Consider the following 15,663-nt stretch of genomic DNA (forward strand, 5'->3'; position numbering starts at 1 on the left):
GTTCACACAGGAAGAGACAACTCTCACCAACTCCCCAACTGCTGATATCTCAACTGGACAAGAACCTGATGCACAGCATCATTGAGAAGTCCTCACAGAACTGTTAGAAAATGAAAATATGCAAAGTTCTCATGAAGGTGGTAATGTCTGTACAATTTATGGGTTTGTTTCTTTCCAAGCTACAACTTCATCCCTTCATGAGATTCAACAACTTTGATTTTGTGATTGTATGTTCTTTAAATGACTAGTAAATTCACCTGTTTCTTGTTGATGGGCACATGTCACCTAGGCAAATGGCCTAGGCCTTGCATATGAGATCCACAGTTTCTCCCCACACAGGCTTATCCAACATCCTTGGACAATGCTAAGTCAAGTTTCACATTGCTATATCCCTCAATAAAGTTTCAAATGTTAGTTTATACAAGTTAAATCTACCTAACTGCATAAAAGTTTGTGGAGAGTGTAGACAAAGATTTTTAGCTATGTTTAGGTTTGTGTGAGCTGCTGACTCTTTATGGAAGCAAAGCCTGTTTTATCAGCTCTGTCAGTATGTATGCATTTCACTGTCACATGAGTGTCACACTGGAGACAAAGTGTCCTATTGTTCTAGAACCATGCAGCTCTAAAGACTTCCATGGAAATGAATGTTCTAAATGTTTAATTTATTGTTTAATAATTTCTAGTGAAATATATCTGTTTTGTTGAACAGAAAAGTACAATGTGAATTTCCTTCTCAGATATTGAACAGCAGATGTGATACCATGATTTGTCCACCGTTTCAGATTGCTATCAGAACCTGATACACTCTTCATGAGAACCTGAGACGGTTTCAAGTCAGAGGCATACCTATTGGAGCTGTGGACATTTCACATTTCCTTCTTCTCTTCATCTCATCCTCTTCAGTCTTTCCACTGGTCTGTGCCAGAGGAATTTGCCCAGTAATTCTATTCCTGATTTGTCTTTTTCTTTGCTTAAATCAATGTTTTATTTTAGCCCAGTAGTCTGTTCTTGTGGCAGTGCATTCTGAGAAATGTACCACAGATGATTCTGACATCTTATGAGTATCATAGAGTACACTCACACAAAGCTAAGTGGCCTGAGTCACCATTGAGCATGGCTCCAACTGCAGCAAGGATGACAATAAACACAAGGCATGAGAGCCTGCTGCCTCTGTAATGGGGCATTCTGCTTTAAACTAAGAGCTTTCCTATACATAAAGGTAATGTACATTAGTGATGAAAACAGTATGTTGACTAGATAAAGCAGTAGAGTGTTATCATTGAGTATCCTTGGCCTTTGTGTGCTGCAGGGAATCAAATTCAGGCTCTGGGCAAGCGAACTGAACACTGCCACTGAGCATATCCCCAGCACTGTACCATTCAAGTCCCTTTTGTGTGACTGGTAGATAATCTCCTTAGTGGCAGCAAGGTCAATTTCTGGCTCAGCCTGCTTCAGGCTTGTGGGAGGTTACATCTCCTCCCTATTATTAATATTTAAAAAAGCTGGACTGAGGCATAAAATTTATTTATGCTCCATAGTCCTGCCTGGGAATTATGGTGGCTGGCGGCTGTGCCTGCCTTAGGATCTCAGATCCTCTCGAACCATCCAATTCCATGCAGCTAGTTTGTGTCATAATTCACACAAACTTGGCTTTGTGGTGTATTATTAACAGCCATGGCCTTTTGGCATGTACCCCTGTCTTAGATTTGGTATGATCCGGGATCTGGTTGCCCGTCATTGACTAACTGGCCCTCATAGTGCACCTTATTCCCAAATCAGACCAAAGCCACAATATGTACTTAGAATTCTTCTTGATGAAAATTAATAACTGCCACCTGCGCGCTGTTGGGGGCGGGGGATGCACGCCTGCTGCAGTCAGGCTGAAGGGCGTTGACTGACCTGCTTGGAAAACAAAGTCAAGACAGTGAAAGGCACAGTACAGAAGCTTCTTTTGGAGAAGTCCAGGTACTCCAATTGCAAATTAGCAACGATCAGGCTAGACTTAGAGCTCCTGGTGTGGGGGAGGTGACTTTGAGAATTGCAGAAAGACTACAGGATTTTTAGCCATAATCAAGGTTAGAGTCATACTTACTAGAAGATTCGGGATCTGTGTTGAAAGGGGGAAGCTCAAAAGAATAAGCATGTGATCCAATTCACATATACTTTTCTCCCATAAGAAGGCTGTTTTTGAACACAATAATTGGGATGCATGCATGCATGAATTTATAGAAGATACAAAAGCATGCATAAAAACAATTTTTTAACTTATCTATTATTATTTAAAATGATGGTATGCAATAGATCAAATGATAATATTCTTTAATAACCAAATTAATTGCTGTTTGGAACAAGGAACAGACAGTCATGTTTTTAAGACACAATTTTTGTTATAGTTATCCCAAACTATATGAATTTATCTTATAATTCTTTATTAGCACCACTGCGGCCTTAATAGGATGCTGAAACCTTACTTTGAGGTGAAGAAGGATGATTTTACAACAATATTTTCTCTAGGCAAGGAATTGTTGTGGGCACATTTAATAACCAATAACCAAAATAGGCAGCTAATATTTAATTACCATTGATTATAATTGATAACAACTATAAAAGCTTTCTTTAATTTCTGCAAGGCCTTTTGTTCTTTACCAGTTAATTTGTGTCTCACTTAATAGCACCTGACAAAGGCTTAAGTTCTCCTGAGGCGAGTTTAAGGTGAGGTCTTAGCCAATTAACATCTCCTGGAAGCTTTTGAAAATAAAATTTTGAAGCAAATCAATTTTTCTTTCTTAGATTTTCAGGATCGAGATTTTCTAGTATAGCTAAAAACCTAAGTATTAAAAGATATTGCCTCTGAATCTTAAGGAATCTTCCCTGAAGGCAGGGAGAGGTGAGGTCCCAGGAACTTCCCCAGTCAAGGTTTGTGAAATGAAAGAAATGCCACACAAACCTCACTGAGGCTGCTCCAAGCTGAGCTCTGTGTCTACCCAAGCACAAACATTTCTCAATCTGAGCACTCTGCCAGAGTCCTGGCCCAAAGCTTATCCCTATTTTGAAGTATCTTTAAAGACCTGTTTTCCTGGGTTCGCTCCTGCTACATGTTGTTTAGAATGACTCTAACTCTGAGTTACCAATTTTAAGCTAACTTTCTGTTACAAGCAAAAGACTGCCTGCCCCTTTAGGAGCTGCGTTTGCAATCAGCTCCCAGCAGGGCTTTTCTAGTCACACTAGCACTTCTCTAAATTTTCACATAGCTCTAAACACATACAGAACACACAAAACAGAAACCAACAGATCCAGACACGTGCAACCCTTTCTCGTCCTCCACAAGCAGGCAAAAGAATTAGAAGGGTAAGCGTCCATTTCATAAACAAAACTTGGTCCCTCTGACCGATCTCCGGAGACTTGCCAGACGTCTGTGGCTCTCCCCACTCTCCAGGGTATCCCCTGATGAGATGGCGATCTGCCTAGCACATCTGCTGACCACAGTCCTCCGGGCCTTACAGCCTGAAGGGACAGCTGCAAATACCAAGCACACGTTTCAGAAAACCCCATAGTCTATAAACACCAGAGAAACCAAACTCAGGTGGATCCAAACTCAGACTCACCATGCTTCAGAGACAAGGGACGAGACACAGACAACAAACCAACACAAGGAGCACATGTTCATTTCAGGAAACATAAGACAGACACTCAGAACAAAGACACTGGCCGGCACACACACAAGAGGGGATTCCCCGATTGTCTTTCTGTCCCTGGGAGAGTTTCAAAATCTACTTTCCTCCCGCCTGATGCAGTTTCGAACTGCGGCCATCCGCCTGATTACTAAATCCCTTTTATTAAACCCTTTTATTTCTCTCACCTAAAAAAGCAGCTTCTGAAAGCTACGGCCTGTTGAGTTCCTAGTTCCCAATAACTCACTGCTGAACCTAAGTGAACCCAGCCCGCGGGTTTAGCGCTGATCTAGCTTAACCTGTACCAGTACGAATTTTCTTTAATTCTTTTCTTCCTCCATGAAGCTCCAAACCAGCAGTGCTTCTTCCAAATGTCCTCTGCCTTTCCCAGTTTCCGTGTTGGTTCGCCAAATTGTTGGGGCCAGCCTGTGGTTCTCATGTCCGGATTCGAGCCTGGAAGGCATCGTGGAACTGAGAGAAAAGAGGGAGCCTAGGTGGGTTGAGAAATAATGGAACCAAGACAACTAGTCTGCTCAAGGTTCAAATGTTTAATGGCAGACACACTTTATAAAAGAGGGGGGAAAGTCCATTCCCGCCAATTCATCCTTGGAGCCTGGAACCAGCTGCAAGTAATGACGTGCAGGATAGGGCGTAGTCTCCGGAATAGCTCCGGATTAGCTTGGGGGGGAGGGGAGCTCTCAGCAGGTAGCAGTATCTAGAAGTGGAACAGCGACAATGGCTGAACAATAGAGTGCTCTAGGGAGGAAGGCTCCACCCTAGATAATCTCCTTAGTGGCAGCAAGGTCAAGTTCTGGCTCAGCCTGCTTCAGGCTTGTGGGAAGCTACAACTGGTGGTACAGCAAATTTGCCCAGCACTGCCACGAACAGATGAGCAATGCATTGTGGTAGATTGCCATGGCATCCCTGTTGTATGGCATATGACCAAAGTGGTGTAATATGACCTATGATTATATTTTCAATATTTGTTTTGTGTTCTCCAGAAATATTTTATGCCTAAGTGTGCAGTATAGGGAGAGGAGAGATCCTATGGTTTCAATGAAAAGTTTTGGCAATTACAGAATAGAAAAGAAACAGCCCCCAAACAAATAATTATCCAACCATGTATTCTTAGATACCCAAATGGTTTAAGGTGTGTCTTCAGTCATGAGGAAAAATAACAGATTTTTTTCAGCATAGGAACTAATTAAAAGTCAGAATATTTTCATGTTTGATGTACCCTGAAGAAAAGATCAGTGCTTTGGGAAAGTCTGTACTCATCTCAGAATCTGTGTGCGAGCTTATACAATGGTGAAATAATACTTTTGAGATTAGATGGTGGAGGTCTGGGGGTGGAGAGACACTGCATTGGAGCAGTCTGTTACTCCAGGAGATAAGGCAGGAGAGCTGCTGTGGTGACAGAAGTTTCTAACTTGGCCATGTATCTACTGGAGCTGTGGAAATAGCTTTTCACATTTCCTCCCAAAGGGACATAATGAGATGACCCATGGCTACACTTGTGAGGCATGCCTGTGAGATGACCAATGGCTACACTGTGAGGCATGCCAGTGAGGCCATTTTTTTCCAACAGTTCCTATCAGTGACTGAGTTATCACAAAGATATTGAGACAGGCACACTTTAGGGAGCTGGGCCTCAAAGACTGCCCACTTCCTTTGCTTAAAAAATGTTTACAACTGAACCAGAAAATGTCTAAGACTTTCCCTAGCCACCTTTCTTCCTTTCCCTCGATTCTCTATCAATACCAGTCATTCTTGGTGGTATAATGGTTGGAAATATACAATTCAACAATATATACTAGTGTGGAGCTGACTCTGCTGTGCCAAGTCTAGGCCCCAGTTGGGAAAATCAGAGGCTCTAGAAGATATGATGATGATGTTGCATATTCTTGACTTTTGCCAGAATGCACCGTGCTTCCAGTGAAGAAAAGTAGATATAACTTTCCCAGTCCCTGTTCAGAACATGAAAACTAAAACCTTTGGCCATGGAATATATGACAGAAATAGGCTAGTGTCTTAGTTACTCTTCTGTTGTCATTAAGATACAATGACCAAGGCAGCTGTTACAAAAGTAATCATTTAATTGGGGTTTGCTTATTGTTTCAGAAGGATAGGTCCTTGAGTCAGAAAGCATGGCAACAGGAAGTCAGGCAGAAGCTGAGCGTTTTACACCCTGATTCACAGACAGAGGGAGAGGGAGAGGGACAGGGGCTGGGCCTGATGTGGGCTTTTGAAATCTCAAAGGCTACACCTAGCAACACTTCTCCTCCAATAAGGCCACACCTTCCCCAACAAGGCCACACCTCCTAATCCTTCCCAAATAGTTCATCACCTGGGGACTAATAAGCATGCAAATGTATGAGCTTATGGGGACCATTCTCACTCAAACCACCACATTCAACTCCCTGACTCCCATATGCTTGTAACCATATAATAATGAAGAATGCATTCAGTCCAACTTCAAGTCCCCACAATCTTTCAGTCTTAAGACTGTTTAAAAGTCCAAAGCCTCTTCTGAGACTCAAGGCAATCTCTTAACACCATGCAAAATAAAAGTCAAAAAGCAGATCACACAGACTTCCAACATTCCATGGCACAGGATATACATTACCATTCCAAAAGGGAGGCAAGGGGGAGCATAATGAGGAAATACTGGAACAAAGCAAGACAGAAATCCAAACTTGGCACTTCCATGTCTGGCAACAAAGCGCTCTTCAGATCTCCTTTCAGCTTTGTTGACTACCACATACTTCTCTCTCTTGGGCTGGTTCCACTCCTGACTCCAGCTCTCCTTGGAAGGTATCTCATGATCCTGGCATCTCCAGTATCTCAGGAGCTCCAAGACCACCAGGCTTCCCTTTACAGTTTCACTTAAATGCCTCTCTAGGCCTCCATGCAGTGACTCCTCCTGCCAAAAGCCTGACCTCGGCAGCTTTCCTTAACAGCAAAAAAAGATTCCAAAACACCTTTACTTCTCCTGTAGCCTTTGTACTATCCAGACCACGTGACCAGAGCTGCCAAGTTCTGCTGCTTGCTGGAGCTGGAATGAATGAATGAATGAACGAACGAAAAAAAAACAAACCAGATCATTCATTTATTTATTTGAGTTTTTGGTTTTTTTAAAATGAGTTTGAAGGTCTTGTCTGCATCTATATTGGTGCACCACATGTGTGCCTGGTGCCTGAGGAGGCCAGAAGAGTAGATGGTTGTGAGCTGCCTTGTGGGTCCCCTGCAAGTGCTCAGGACTCTTTTCCAAGTGTTTTAAGTGTTCTCCTTCCTTCCACGTGATCCATTTCCTGTTTCAACCATGTGGCTTTAGTGAGGGTTGCCGCTGTCCCTTTGTCAGTAGGCCCTAGGCTCTTGTTGAGACCATCAGGGTCCTTCCTCAGCACTAAAGAGATCAAGTCTCTGATTCTTTAGGATAATAAAGATGCTTTTTTTTTTTTTTGCTTTTTATTAACTTACTTAATTTCATACATGAACATAACACATTCTGATCACTTCCATCCCTCCACCACCCATCCCCACTCTGTGTCTTTTTTACTGACTACCTGGGCTCAGATATTTACTGCACTATGTTTATGTGCTTGGATAAGTTGTTTAATCTCTTTGTATCTAAATCTCCTCTTTGTAAATTGAACACGTGACTAACATTTACCACAGCAAGTCATTGAAAGCTAGACTTGATGGAATCAGTTCTTTTATCTGATATTGGTTCTCTGTCTAGGGTGAATACAAGTCTGTTAATCTTCCTAGGAAATATTCACACAACACCCATGACTTGTGATATCCCCCAGATACAGAGTGTTCTTTATATCTCCATGACAGGTTTCCTCTGGAATCTAGACGCATATATGATGTAGTTGATTGCTTGCTAGCATTGCTTGAACAGCTTAAAGGCATCTGAATCCCAACACGTCCAAAACTGAACTCAGTCTATACTATGCACTTCCTGTTTGTGTAATTAGCCAAGTTTACGTGTCAGAAACAAATTCTCATTTGAATGGTATTTGGGGTGGGTCTTTGATGATGTCATTATGTCATGAAATTGAGCCTTTATGATCCTTGCTCTTATAACAAAAGAAACTGAGAGTTCCCTAGCCTTTCCACTACCACCACTACCACCTCCTCTTCCTCCTCCTCCTCCTCCTCTTCCTCCTCCTCCTCCTCTTCCACCACCACCTCCTCTCTCTTTTTTAATGTATGAGTCTGAATGTACACCTGCACTCCAGAAGAGGGCATCAGATGCCTTTATAGATGGTTGTGAGCCACTACGTGGGTGCTGGAAATTGAACTCAGGACCTCTGGAAAAGCAGCCAGTGATCTTAACCCCTGGACCATCTCTCCAACCCCTCTTCTTTTTTAAAAAAATGATATGAAAAAAAGTCAAGAGCCTGCAAAAAGAGAACTGACTAGTGCCTACCATGCTTGTGTGACTTTACATTGCTAACCTCAGAGGCAGAAGGAAGCACTATTGTGCTGCTTTCTGGGACCCAGACTGCTGTACTCAGTGCTGTCATACCCAAATGCTCTGAGCGAGTGTCTACCTCATGCCAGCTCCTTGTCCTGCCCTCCATCATCCAAGAAACTGCCTCACCCTGCCACCAGGATCCAAGCAGATCCTGACACCTCCTCCCTCACTTTTTTTCTAAACATAATCTGATAGCTCTTCCTTTCAAATTTCCCCTAATTAGTCTGCCCCTGTCTACTATCATAATGCCTCTTTGGTCCATTTCATCTCCCTACCTAACAAGTCTCTTCCCCACCATGCTCTTGTCTTGCCTGAATGTGGCCTGTTCCCATGAAAACTCATGTTGGAAATATATGGCAATGCAGAGGTATTGAGGTGGTTTGACCTTTAAGAGGTATTTGGGTCATGAGGTCATAGGGAATACATTAATGTGGTTCCCATGAGCATGAATAGTTTTTCCCAAAAGCAATCTATTACACAGATAATTCAATTCCCCGTGTTTTGCCTTGCTCTTCCTCTGCAAGCACCCATATGCCTTTTCTGGATTCTGTCTGCCAGGAAGCATTAATGTCATTACTAGAAGCCAGGCTCACATAGGCTGAACATGTGTCCCCAGGAGGTCCATATGGAAAGGTTTTTCCCACGGGGTGGAGATTAGATGCTATGGACCCTTAGAAGATGTGCTTAGAAGAAGGTTCTTACACCATTGGAGATAGTGCACCAAAGAGGAGTGTGTGTTCTTCAATACCTTTCTTTCTCTCTATTTCCTGGCTTGTGATGTGAATACTGTCTCCAAAATGTGTTCCTGCCACAAGGAACTACACTCTGCAGGGGCCCAAATCCATGGAGTCTTCATATCAGAGTCTGAATTTCCAAAAGAGTGAGCTAAGAAGCTCCTGAAGATGTGTCCCACTAAAGTCAGCTCCAGCCTGCCGGATTGTACCCAATTGTACCATGTTTGCTGTATGTCATGAGTCCCTTGTGCCTGGGCACCCTGCCCTGGTCAGGTCCTACCAATTCCCTGCTTCTGCTGTGTATTTTTATCCCTTTGAAGATACTTTAGAATGGTCATCATTATGCCTAATGGTTTTTTCTGAGTTTATTGGTTAACATAAAATTACAAAAAGCATAATTTGATCAAGTCTAATATGTATATTGTGAAATGACATCATAAGGAGGCTAGTGGAAGTTCAAATAAAGGCCCATTTGAAATCCTCACTCATAAACAGGAAGGGTGGCTCAGTGAGCAAAATACTTTCCAGGAACGCATGAGGACATGAGTTTGGGACCCCAGTACTCACATAAAAACTTGAATGGAGCTGTGCTAGCCTGGAATCCTACACTGGGAGGAGAAGACAGTGTTGGAAGGTACGGCCAGAGGACATGCTTAAAGCCAAATAGAAAGTCTTCATTCTCACCAGCCAGTGACTGCAGAGAACTCGCCCAAGTCATGCCACCCCAAGCCTTGCTATCCTTCCCTTTTTATACATAAAACCTACTTTCTGGGTTGACACACTTCAATTAGCAAGAAGAGTCACAATAAGCAGATATACAGAAGTCAAGAAAGCAAGGCTAGTATATTTAGGGACTTTCCCAGAACTAGGGGTAGTGGTGGAGTGGGTCTTTGTTTCTGTTTTGGCAGGTGATGGTGTCTATCTGCTGGGTTCTTAGGCCAGAATAGTTCCTCTAACATATCGTCAATTGTGCAAAGGTCTGGGGCCATGACATTCCCCACAGGTTCTATGGGCTTGAGCCAAACTGTAGGCTCATTCATTATAGGGTATCAACCCTCCGTACCAACAATTAACAAAATTTACTCTCTGTCTTACATAGTTAAGTAGGTAGTTGAGTAAAAATAGTCTTACAGTGAGATCTAGGAGCAAAAGGACCAATGGCCAGCAATAGCCAGCCGTCAGTAGAGTACTTAACCAGGAGGACCAAGAAAAGGATGACTACAAGATTGTTGACATCTCCTTTCTCTCCCCTTACAATTATTTCTGACCATGGTTAAACTTTCTCTACTTACCCCTGTCTGGTTGGCATAGAAGCAACAAGTTTCTCCCAGTATCATACAGAGGTTTGGGACTCTCTGGAAACTCTGTCCAAACCAAGAGGAGTCAGGTCCCCAGTGAAAAGGCATAGGTCCTAAGCCAGGGCAGTGGGTCTAGCACCAAACAAAGCCACTGGTCAATATAGGGAAACTGGCTGGGGTAGCTGAGGTCTTCAGTCATTATGTTCCAGACCACCTGAGCCATCTGTGGGTCCAGGGAACCTTCACCCAACTCCTAAAGAAAACCCACAATCAATTTCACAGAAAGTCTGGAATTTTCCAGGCAAGAAACAGATAACCTATCTGTCCATGTCCTCAAAATTCTCCTTGAAGAGTTTTAACATGCATTTCAATGATGTCTTGGGACCTCTCACTCCTCCTATTTTATATCTGTTTCTCTAACCCACAAAACCCACAGAGACACACAGATGACAATAAAGACTGCCAGGGATGATCTTCACACAGACATCTCTCACAGATCTCATTCACTGGAATTAGGGTTGTATACAGCCTTTACAAAAAGTCCTCTACAGAGGCACCATAAACAGACTCAGCTCCAGAGAGGAGAGATCCAGATGATTTTCTGCCTGGGTGGAGGCATCGAAAGTCTCCAGGTCAATAGGAGCAGAGACAGAAGTTCCTGGGCTCTGGGACATTTCAAGGTGCACCCCTTAGGAACTGCTAGTTCCCCCATGCTATTGGACCAGAGGATCTGAGGACCCCAGTGTCTTTGGGAATGCTTTGGGGCCTCAGAATGTTGGGAAGTAACTCTACCAGAAAACACATGGATGCTCAACCAAACAGAAAATCTTTTCTCTCACTTGTCAGCTGCTGCATGAGGAACTCACCAAGCCTTAACATTCTTGTCTTCTTATGCACAAACCCCACCTCCTGATTTAACACACTTCAATTAGCAAGAACAGTCACAATAAGCAGAGAAGCCATCAAAGCAAGGGCTAGTACATTTATGGACCTCCCCAGAACTGGCAGTGATGGTGAAGCAGGTCTTTGTCCTTGCTTTGGCAGGTGTTGGTGTCTACATGGTGGTTTCTTAGGTCAGAATAGTCTCTTTAACATAGCAGGGTCTGTTGTGCTAAGGTCTGGGGGCCTGTTACAGCAGTGGCCAACTAGTGTACCTACCTCACAAACCCACAAAATAAGAGAGAGAGTTTAGCTCATCCAGATCTAGTGAGAGAACTTATCTCAAAAAATAAGAGGTGGATGGATGGGGAAGGTATCTGGTGTTGACTCGTGAGCTCCACGGGAGTGTGCACAGGTACATATACCTACACTTATGTGATCTCGTGCGCACGCGCGCACACACACACACACTAGTGCGTGCACACAGAAATCTTTACTCATTTACATTTATGGTTATGAGTGTAGCAAAATGAAATGGTGATAAAGAAATAGGAAATTTACCTTGATGATACTTCTGCTGAGAGCCAGAAATATTGGTTAAAATAAAACTATTTGAAAGGAAATCAAAAGCCTGCTGCTGTGTTAGTCTTCTTTCAATCGCCACATAGAACACCTTTTAATAGCTACAGAGTTGGAGGTCCAGGCCATAGTCAGTAAGCCCTGTGATCAGTCTTTGGGCTTGGGACAAAATCACATGTCATGTAAGGGCGTTTGGCACCTCATCTGTCAGGAAGCTAATAAAGGGAGGTAAGAACTGCAGCCCTTAAATCCCTCTAAGGAAGGTCAGTCCCCAAAGACCTGGTGATCTTCCCCTTGCTCCCTCTTCCCCAAACTTCTATAATATCACACAGCACACCTTGGGCCAAGCCTTTGCCATGTAGACCTTGGGTGGGTGGGGGGGGGGTCTATCCTTTTCCAAAGGAAAAAAAGGGGCTGTGAGATGTTTGAGCCCCCTAAGGTACTGCGGCTCTACTTCGTGGTCCATCTGTTCCCACTTACGTATGTTGTTCTCTTTGCATTATTGCTTCCATGGGTAAAATTAAGAAATAGGTGAATTTCTCTGTAGAGCCAGTCCTCCCTCCTTCAAGCTTGCTTCTTCTATTTAATCTTGTTCTATTTCACTAATTTAAAAAGTGATCTCTTCAGTTGGTATCTAACTGATTCCTTCAAATAGAGGCTCCTGGATACAATTACGTCCTCTTGGGGCTCGGTAATGACTCACTACCGTTCTGAATTGTCCTTAATATGCTTATCTGCTCTCTGTCTGTCCTCTCTGGAGAAGCATCTGCTTGGTTTTTGGTTTTGGGGGGATTTTTTGTTTGTTTTGTGTTTTGTTTTGTTTTCTCCTCACTTTTAATGGCTTCTGGGAATCCTTTCCCTATGCTGGATGTGAGTCCTTACTCAGGTATATCCCTTACGAACCTCCTCAAAGCCAGAGTCTGCCCTTTCTTCCTTTGTTTTAAAATTCCATGTGTGTAAGTGTTTGCCCAAGAATATGTATGTGCACTGTGTGCATACCTGGTGCCTGCAGAAGCCAAAAAAGGACATCAGATTCCCTGGAATTGGAGTTACAGGTGGCCGCTAACTGCCTCATGAGTGCTGGGAACTGAGCCCAGGTCCTCTCAAAAGCAGCGCTTGCTTTTAATCCCTGGGCCACTTCCCCATCATCCATCCTTCCTTCCTTCCTTCCTTCCTTCCTTCCTTCCTTCCTTCCTTCCTTCCTTCCTTCCTTCCTTCCTNCCTCCCTCCCTCCCTCCCTCCCTCTCTCTCTCTCTCTCTCTTTCTGTCTTTCTTTCTTTCTTTCTTTCTTTCTTTCTTTCTTTCTTTCTTTCTTTCTTATTTATTTACTTACCTTTTTAAGATTGGTTTTCCTAAACTGGGTGTGAGGATTCTTTTAAAAGATCATGTTAGTTATTCTAGTCCCTAGATTCTCCCTATGCATTAGAGTGACCTTGTTGAACCATAAAAATTCCTGCTGAAGATTACAATAGAAATTCACCTAGCAATCAGGTACTAGAGGTTACTGTTGTTGCTGCAGCAGCCGGTCTCCAGCTCACAGACTCGCCGTGTCTTCCAGTGTTTGGCTATCTGAACACTGTTGTCAGCATTTTGTAATCCTGCCATCTAGATCCTGTATGGATTTTGCTGGCCAGACAAATCCCAGGATTTCACCATTTTGGAAAAATGGTATGAATTTTTTTTAAACACTTACCTTCTGGTTTTGAGAGCACACTGAAATACAATCAATTCTTGCACATTACTCTGTCTATTTACTCTCTGTTTATACCAAATTTTCTGAGAGTTCTTTTATTGTGAACGGATTTTTAAATTGTCTTTGTTTGTGTATATATGTGTGTGTACCTGTGAAAGCTGAGGTAGACCGTGTCCATGCAGGTGTTGTCAAAAGACTGAAGGTCACCTAATGTGAAGGCTAGAAACTGACCCCACATCCGCCGCAGAAGGGAGTACTCTTAGCTGCTGAGCCATCTCTCCAGCCCCTGGATGTTAAGTTTTATCAAATTACTTTTCTCAGTCAACTGTATTTCTAGTACAAAGTCCGCTTACTTATTCATGATATATTGCTACTTTGTCCTGTGACTAAATTGATTTTTCTGGTATTTTGTTGAAGACTTGGCACCTACATTTTGAGATGTATTGGCCAGCAATGTTCTTATATTAGATAGTCTTTATTTGGTTTGATAGAGTGATCTCACTGGCCAGACAGTGAATTTAAAATGCATATGTGGCCAGTCAGGGCGGTTCACTCTTTTACAGGACGCATCTGGTTGTCTGTATGAATATTCCTGAACTGACAGACTGATGGTGCTAGACTGAACTAGCTGGGGCTTTGGGGGTGGACTTTTTCTTTTTCCTGTAACCGGCAGTTTTTCTGCCTTCCACATCCCCCACATCTTGTTTGCTAATGGCCAGAGGCAATTTTTTTTTTTTTTTTTTTTTTGTCACCACAACTTGGAGGAAGATACTACTGGCATCTAATAAGTAAATGAAGGGATATTGTTAACAAATACACAAGACAGCCTCCCCACTTCTTCAGCTAGTGGTCTTGAAGTAAATCCATGGCAGGCTGCAGAGAGGTCCCAGCTGAGACCAGTCCTGTCAGTCAGACCACCCGGTGGATCTTCCTAGCCAGCATGTTGCCATTTCTGTGGTTTTCTGTTTCTTTCCACTTTGGAGCAGTCCCTAGAAGACTTTGAGGATGAGGATAGAGGCAGGAATGTACTCTGTAATCTAGGTCTGTGTTCCATGGGGTCACTGGAATCCACTGGCCTTTCTAAGGAATTGTCTTCTTGTCACAATCAACTCTAGTTGAGTTTTCATTTTACTTGCTTGCTAACACCCAGGAAGTTAGTATTAGACAGACAGAGCACTGACCATCTTATCTTAGGCACATGACTTTGATTGTGCTGTGATCAAGTCCAGAGGACCTGGAAAAGGAAACTGATAAAGGCTAACACTGTATGGCTACTGACCTGATTCCATTGCTGTGTTTGGACTGTTTCTTATCGTTAGAACACAGTTCATTTTTGTTTTCCATCCATTTTTGACAAATCTACTTTTAATTAGTTTATGCCGTTTACATTTAAAATGAGTATCAATGTGTTTGGATATGAGTCTACTATTTTCATTACTCTTGTTCTTTCTACTTTTTGTTTCTGGTTTTCTGCCTCTTTTTCATTATTTGAAGTTTATTTTAATGTGTCTATTGCATTTTTAATTTTTTTTACTGATTTTTTTGTGAATTTCACATTATGCACCCCAATCATATTCATCTCCCTGTCCCTTTAGATCGGCCCTCGGCTCTTGCAACCTCCCCCGCAAAAGAAAAAAGAAAACCCTCACCACAGAAGCTGTAGTGTGTCCCTCTTGACCACACATCTTTACTTGCAAGTGTTCATTGCCATGAGAGTTGGTCTGGTTCAAAACCTCTGGCTTCTGCTACACCATCAATACTGGATCCTCATCAGGTCTCCTCTGGGATATCCTGTTGTTGTCCTGTGTCATGGATGGAGATCCTGTAGCTTTGGATCTGGCAGATCCAAAAGCTTTCATGCATTCCAACAGTTCATAGATGGGTTAGATGTTGGGGTGGGCTAACTCAATGCCCTGGATCTGGGCCTGGGTGCTAGCTGAGCTGGTCAGCCTGCCAGTTCTCCTGCACCCACCCACACCACCAGGGCGAACTCTCCAGCACTGCCCGGCCAGCTTACCCAGTGCTGCAGCCAGTGAGGGGCAGGGCCAGCTCTCCTGCTGTCATGCCCTTGAGGCCGGCTCTCCCACCCACTGCACGGCAGATGATGTTTATTGCATTTTGATTATTACACACACACACACACACACACACACACACACACACACACCCTGTGTATCTTTTTGGCTATCTTAAGATTTCAAAAGACATACTTAAATCGCCACAGATTACTTGGACCCAAAGCCTCACTACGTCTATAAGGCCATAACCGACACCATCTTGTTTTCTTTCCGCCGCACTCTGCTTCACAGATGTCTTGCATGTT

This window comes from Mus caroli, chromosome 11 (genome assembly GCF_900094665.2).
Source record: "Mus caroli chromosome 11, CAROLI_EIJ_v1.1, whole genome shotgun sequence".
Lineage (NCBI taxonomy): Eukaryota > Metazoa > Chordata > Mammalia > Rodentia > Muridae > Mus > Mus caroli.